Here is a 7,630-nt window from a genome sequence, read left to right on the forward strand (position 1 = left end):
TTTATATTGGAAAACCATTTTTATTTTTTGTGGGATTCTGTAATTACTGCATGTCTTGGACCACTTCATGGTTGGTCTGCAACCTTTCCAGTTTTCTGAAACTTGCAAATAAGTTTTGCCAGTGTCGTGTGTGATGCTCGTTCCATGATTTCTGTTAAAGTTTCGCGCAACCATGCGACGACTTCCCAATCCAGCCATCAGTATAAACCAGTTCTTTGCTCTTTTGTCAAACGATCTTTTGGGTATCTGTATCATCCATCAATTTTCTTTACACCCTTGTCCCTTAGTGGGGTCGGGAGGGTTGCTGGTGCCTATCTCCAGCTAACGTTCCGGGCGAGAGGCGGGGTCACCCCTGGACAGGTCGCCTGTCTATCACAGGGTATCTGAAATATAAAAGAAATGTCTTCCTAATAAATATTTTACATTCTCCTATGTATATATATATATATATATATATATATATATATATATACACACAGCAAATTTGGAAGTGTTAATTCAACTCCTAGAGAGTTGAATTAAACAGTTTGAAAGTGTCTATATTGGTCCACTCTTGATTGTGTTAAAATGACACTTGAAAGTGTTATTTGTGATAGAATCAACACTCTCAGTAGTTGAAATTTAACATACATCAGTGTTGATTTATCCAACACTAGTGTATAGTGTCAAAAGTTAACATGAATGTGTTAATTTAACACAGAATAGTATTAGGTATAGAATAACAGAAATCTGAGTTTTAACATACTACTTGTAGGGTGAGTTCTGGTGGCACAGGGGTTAGCACAACCCACATATGAAGGCCATAGTTTGCTTCCAGGCTTTTGCTGCATCCCCCGCCCCTTCTCTTATTACCCACTTTTCTGTCAATTCACTATCAAATAAAGGTCACAAGAGCCAATAAAACCTTTTTTTTCCCCCAGAAAATACCACTGGTAGTCAATAATCCCCAAATTCATTTTAAAAGACATAATCTACTTTTCTTTCAAAACAAGAATATCAAACAGCACTGACAGCAATATACAACAAAGGTCATACATTCATGGTACTTTGCACTGAAAGTGAAGTGTGCTTCGAAAGTTCATCGAAAGCTACCATGGATGGTAAGGGATAGTCTTGTGATCACTGATTGTGAAGTGACTTTGGTGCTGCTCTTGTTTTCACCAACATGCAGGAGGAAGGGCTGCCCTGGTTCCACACCAAGGAGAAAGGCTTCAACACTGGCTCCCATCTTTGGCAAAATGCTAAGACAACAAATAATACAAATTATTAACAATATACAGCACAGCTACATTCAAATAGCAAACAAAGCCAATGAGGAAGTGCTTCTACAAAAAAAGAAGGATCATTAGAATAACCACATACCTGCACATATATGACAACATGGTCCACAGCTTGACATAAGCTGTTTTGGCATTTTTCTTGTGGCCTTTGGACATAGGAAGAAGCAGGTGAACCAACAGGCATTCTTCGTCAACAGAAGAATGCCTGTTTTCCAGCCTAGAAGGAAAACAAGAAAAATAGCATTAGGATAATAAATAAATATTTTAAAGAGAAGTGTGAGCAAAACTAACCAGGCCCACCTGTGTGTGTAACCATCATTTCATTCAAAATACTCTGCCCCCCTTTAGCCTGGACAGCATTTTTCACCACCGACAAAATTAAGCATAAAAAAGTCAGAAATGAACACAACTCAGACATTAAGTGTCACATAATCATTAGGTATTATAGAAATTAGTCAGCTTATAGAAACATTCTAGACAGCATTAAAAGTCGTGGCAACCCATCCGAAGAAATGTGTTGAAGTCATCGTAACAGGCTTCAGTCACCAACATGACATACTAATAAAGAAAACAACATTTTTGCAGTTTTTAGATGTGCCACAGGTACAAAACATCGGAATCGATGACTCCTCATTGTGTAGACACGTTCTCCAGAGTCCTACTAATGACCTTTTTATTCTATTCAGGTGTGGTGCAGCAGCGGCACTACACCTGAATAGAATAGCCAAGCTTTAGCCAAGCAGCTTCTCTAGCTGAACAGAAACAAAACAGAAATTATTATCTTTGGGCCTAAAGAGGTGCGATTTAGAGTCAATGCACAGCTTCAGTTATTACAACTGAAAATTAGCGATCAGCCTCTAATGTCTTAGAATGTCTAGAAAAACTCATCCATGCATTTATATTTAGTCGCAATGATTACTGCAACAGCATCTTTACAGGTCTGTCCAACAAATCAATCAAACACCTGCAGCTGAGACCATTTAATTATAGTTCCATGAGTTTGACATGACATTTCTGTGTCAGTTGTGTACAAGATAATGACAGTTAAAATAATGCAGGAACTCGAAAACTATCATTACAGTATGTAGAAACGTGAAAATACAGATATTTGAGATATTTGGCAGCCTATTATTATAATGGCTTTCTTAATCAGCTCTGTCCTCCATTTTGTGATATTGAGCAGCATTTAATGTTATGTCATGATTCCTCAAGCCCTCACCCTTTCCTTAAGGCTGAGTTCAGCCACCCGCAGGTGGAAGCTCATTTAATCTGCTTGTAATGGTTATAACGTTCCCATACTAACAGCCAATATCTATTTATAACTGGTCATGAAGAAACTTGTCAGATTTGAAAAGTTTTCCTTTCCTCTGCTTGAAAAGTTCCACCTTGCAGTTCTGAACCTACATGTCCCACATTTGGTCAGTCCTTAGATGTAGCTGGAACAATATTTACCATTTCCCTTCCAACAAAGCAGAACTTCAGCAGTGAGTTAAAAAACTATACAGCTGTATTATGAGCTAGATGTTTACTTTGTGTTGTTAATAGAGTATTTGTGCTGTGAGCAACAAATATATAAATAGCTTTCCTGCATCTCCCCATAACTTTTTCTTTGCTATGAGCAAAGTCTATTTTAAGAAGTGTCTAATTATCATATTTAGCTGGCGGCTTGGCTATTAGTTAATTATTCTCGATGGCAACAAGTATTTACTGGTGATTACTAACCTGCCGGCATAACGCTAAGATATTGTAGTCTTTATTATGTATGTTTGCATTCATTAATCCAGTAGTCTTTCTTCTTTGTGTGAGAACAGTAATAAATGCTGCAAAGCTGAAAACAAGCAAAGGCACATTGCATTAATTATCTTTACCGAATGGAATTTTTAAGATAAAAATTAACAATAATTTGAAAACGAAGGAAGTATTTTTATAAACAGCAGCGCTTTTTAAACCATTTTTCCTTCATTTTAGTCAGTTGGGAAATATATAGATACATATCTTTGAACTTGATTTTTATGCTTGTTCCATGAATCCTTCGAAGATCTTCTGGGCATATCCTACCGGATAGACCAGGGGTGGGCAACTCCAGGCCTCATGGGCCGAACTCCTGCAACTTTTAGATGTGTCTCAACTTCAACACACCTGAGTCAAATAATGAGATCGTTAGCAGGACTCAGGAGAACCTGACTGCACTTAGGAGGTGATTCAGCTGTTGGATTCAAGTGTGTTGGACCAGGGAGACATCTAAGAGTTGCAGGACACCGGCCCTCGAGGAACAGGATTGCCCACCCCTGGGATAGACTGTATATACCCGATGGCTAGGGATGCCCTTTTTAATCTAGATGAGCAGAAGCCCTACCCTTCAAAGAAGCTCGCTTCCATCACTTTTTTTTCCACCAATTGGCCTGTCTCCCACTCTCACCTGTCCTCACTTGTGAACTAAACACAAAAATCTCCATTGTCAAAGTCTCACTCTAACAAGCTAATGTCTGGTTGGGTTCTAGTTGGGTGTGTCTCCACATAGTTCACGTCCACATAGTTCCCCACTATGTGGACGTGAACATGGGCAGGAATATGGCCAGGCCATGAGCTGTTTTCGATGCGCCAATGAGGTAATTTTGCTCGTGTAGCTTTGGGCTGTCAGTTCTTCTAAAATCTCTCAGTATATGTGTTCACCGTGGGCTTTCCTGTCTATTTGACACTGTATGCACTCTTCCACCACTTTTGAAAGAAATGTTGACCTCCAAAACTTGATGATGGAGATGCTGATTTGTGGCTCACCATCTTGCCAACTACTAGGATCAAGATATTGTTCAAGGAGTTTGCAACTACTATCCAGGGTTATCAAGTGACATAAGTCCACAGGTCAGTCAACATGTGCAGTTTGCTGCCAGTCAAATCACTTATGCACATTACCTGGCTGAGGTGGTTCCATAAAACTTAGAGGAACTGTGTGGGATCTACAAATGGAGATGAATCTGACTGTGAAAAAATGGGTAAAGCAACACCTGTGGAGAAAGGTCTAAGTTACCTGAACTATTCTGCTTGAGGCTCCAAGAAGCCAAGACCAAGAGGAATACATAGATTATCGGTATTGGAAAGGTTAGCTTCACACATGCTCAAGACTGTTAACTAAATCCTTCTCTTCATATTTCCATTTCCAATGAGAATATGATTATGCAATTTGACATTTTGAAATAAATTTGCCTAATGGAAACACGGCAATTTCAAAACGAAAAACTCTTGTTTTTTTAATAAAAAGTTTTGGCGTTAGGATCAGGTGCTTTATTGGCTGTATCAAATTATGTTTATTTCACAAAAGTGCAATCTAAGCACCTTTTTTGCATCACACGAGTCACATAATGAACAACCAGATGTTTCCATTGGCATAAACCATGAAGACGAAGAAGACAAGAAGTAGTTGGAGAATCGTGGCGTGACATGTTTTTAAATTACTTATCACATGAACAAAGTTGTGAAACGATTAAATGATTTCCTATTTAATGGAAACACAGCACTTGCAAAATTGTATTTTTCAACATTGATGAAATATTGACAAAGTTTTGGCACATTTGTAATGGAAATGCAGTTCATTGCTACTATCAATGCGCACCGGGGACAACATTGGTCCAAAAGACAGTCTTGCTGAAGTCCAACTTTGCCCAAAGAGCTTGACTCTACTAAGGCATAGCTCTAGTTTTAATAATATAAAGACTGGATAGCAATTAAAGGGGCCCTTAAGAGCCTGGTTCCTGATGCAGTCCATTCAAGATGCCCACGGAGAACAAGGTCAGGAAATATGAACTTGACAGGGTTCACTGTTCTATGACCAAGTGAACAACACATAACTAAACCTGACTCTGACATTCATAGAATGGAATGTCACAACATGCTGCTGATCTTAAATGACTCTTCATTTCATTTCTGAAGCCTGTGTTTAAATTTAAAGCATTGTTCACTTCCTTTCTTTTCCTCTGCATATCTTGACCATGTCAAGAGTACTCATTTCAGCCAGACCTTGTCATGATTTCTGCCCTTCAGCTCTACCTTGAGTGTGCTGATTACTCATTACCCTCACCTGCACTGTGCTGCTCCCTATTTAAACAGCTGCTCGTCACCAGCTCAGTGTGAGATCATCTGTTACCACAGTCACAGCTTTCAAGCCTTGTTCCATGTTCTAATGAGTCTCTTGGTTTTCTGATCTTGCCTGTTTTTTGACCACAGATTTTGGCCTTTTCCCACTGCTGTAAGAAGATTTCTGACCTCTTGTTGCTGAACCCTGCCTGCCTCTGACCCTGCCTCCAGTTTTCTGTCTATTGGATTTACATTGCCTGAGAAGGTCCCGTGCATGACCCTGGATTGTATCGACGACTAAGTCTCTGGTTTGTGGATTTTGTCCCTGTCATCTGGTTGTCCCTGAGCCCCCGTGGCCCCCACTGCCCATTCACCCTACCCTCCCCAAGATGTCTTCCCAACCCCTGTGGTTCCTCCATTTCTGACTCATCAGTGTGACCACACCCTGTGGAGCCCCCTCTTCACCCTTTTTTAGTAATAAACTTTTGTATACTGAACACTTGTCTTGGCTGCGTTTTGGGTTCTGGCTGATTTTGCTTGTACATTACAGACCTAGCCGTTTTTGCTACATGACCCAATCTGAACTTGTAATTTGCATTTAGTGGCTTGCAGCCCTTCATGTCTCCACCTATAAGCTCCAATTCTGGTTATTGTGTTTTTCCCCAGGGTTTCTTTTCCTTTCACTTCCTCTATGTGGAAATCTCGTGTTTCTTCAGCTTCCCTTCCACCCCAGCAAACAAGAAGCAGGAAGTGGTTGGCTCTCTCAACAGATTGTAAAGTCACTGAAATATTCAGATTTATTATTTCTGTTTATTGATTATTGTGGATAATAGCATACTAACCATGCAAAATTAAAATTCTCTGAAAATTAGAATACTTTATAAGACAAATAGAAAAAAATGGTGTCAAACAGCTGCTGGTTATTGGGGCTCATTTTGCATTGATTACTGCTTCAGTAGGCATGTTTTCATCAACACTTTTTTAATGTGCATTTTGAAGTATCGCATAAGAAAACCATTTAAAGCTGTGAGCAGCAGTCCAGTCCATTTCCTCCATCCCAGGTAAGATGCCTCTGTTCTCTCAGGCTCAGGAATGGCTGAACACAAACACTGTGACGGTTTTATCTCATTTCTTGGATATGTGCGTGTGGTGACTCCAATTTCTAACTCCATCTGTTCATCTTGTGAATGTTCCCCAAAACTTAATTGGCTTTGTTTCACAATCATTTCAAGGTTGTGGTTTGGGTGTGGTGGTAATAGTGGTATAAGACTTTGTCACTCAGTCGGCGGGTTGCTTGTTCGAACCCCCTATATTGACTACTGTCACGTCAGCTGGTATTACCATGACTGTGTAGGTTTACATTATCCGCAGTATCTGCAAAAGATGGGAGCGGCTGACTGCGGTAAAAAAATCAACGGGTCCACTGTGCAGTATAGTGAGTTCACCCACTAATCTGCCATGGGTGATTAGTTTTTCCAAGAACAATCCCCAAAACATGACTTAATCAGGTAATAAATAACTTTTCCCCCCACATTTCATATTGTTTCTGAACTGTTAGTGCTTTGATAGAGCAGCGGTGCAATACGTCAATCGCGGAAGGTTTGGAGTCGATCTCGGCATTTGGACAAACTGAACGCCGCCAGGACGTCCTCCTCTGACTCCTTGTCAAAACGTTCGTAACTTTATTAAAGAACAAAAAAATCAACAAAACATGAGCATTAATGCTAAAGAAAGCTGCAATGTAGTCAATAACCTGTGGAGAGTCAGAAGCATGTTTACAAAGTTATACCTGTACTATTGAGTATTTTAAAATTAATGCATGAGCAAAATTGAGCCAAAATGCTAATATTAGCGTGAAGACTAATATTCACGTAGGATGTGTGGCATCACTAGCATGTTTTCTGTCATTGACTTACTCCATTCAGTATACTAAACATCGCTAATAAGAAAATTAGCTAATAACTAACTTTAGGGAAAAGTTAGCTATTAGCTGTAATGCACTGCCTTGCTGCTTACTGCTTGCTTTTTCTTCCGTCACCATTAATGCGGCCTGAACCGCTGCGTACACCCCCACAAATGTGGTCTATAGCCAACACTCAGTTAAAAGAGGCCTGCGCCGCATGTAAGGACTACAACATGGCGGAACTGTCTGTTACTAGAGAGGACTTGGCTGGTATTGAGAGCTACTTGTGTTTTGAGCATTATATAACTGATTTAACCCAATTACTATTACACATGGGATTAGTGTGGCCATTTCAAATGAAGTTTAATGAAAATTT

The 7,630-nt window shown here is 39.8% G+C and overlaps 1 long non-coding RNA gene across 2 annotated transcripts; it reads right to left on the bottom strand.

The window, feature by feature from the left end:
- Nucleotides 1-258: 258 nt before the first annotated feature.
- LOC108166659 (uncharacterized) lies at nucleotides 259-7,429 on the bottom strand. Of its 2 annotated transcripts, none has more exons than XR_001777027.2 (3): nucleotides 1,363-7,429; nucleotides 1,093-1,241; nucleotides 259-383 (listed from the first exon to the last, which is right to left on the bottom strand). It is a non-coding gene; the product is annotated as an uncharacterized LOC108166659 (long non-coding RNA). The 2 variants fall into 2 exon arrangements; XR_014089485.1 differs by having other exon boundaries at nucleotides 1,036-1,241.
- Nucleotides 7,430-7,630: the final 201 nt, after the last annotated feature.

The sequence above is a fragment of the Poecilia reticulata genome, chromosome 10 (assembly GCF_904066995.2).
Source record: "Poecilia reticulata chromosome 10, P_reticulata-male-v2, whole genome shotgun sequence".
Lineage (NCBI taxonomy): Eukaryota > Metazoa > Chordata > Actinopteri > Cyprinodontiformes > Poeciliidae > Poecilia > Poecilia reticulata.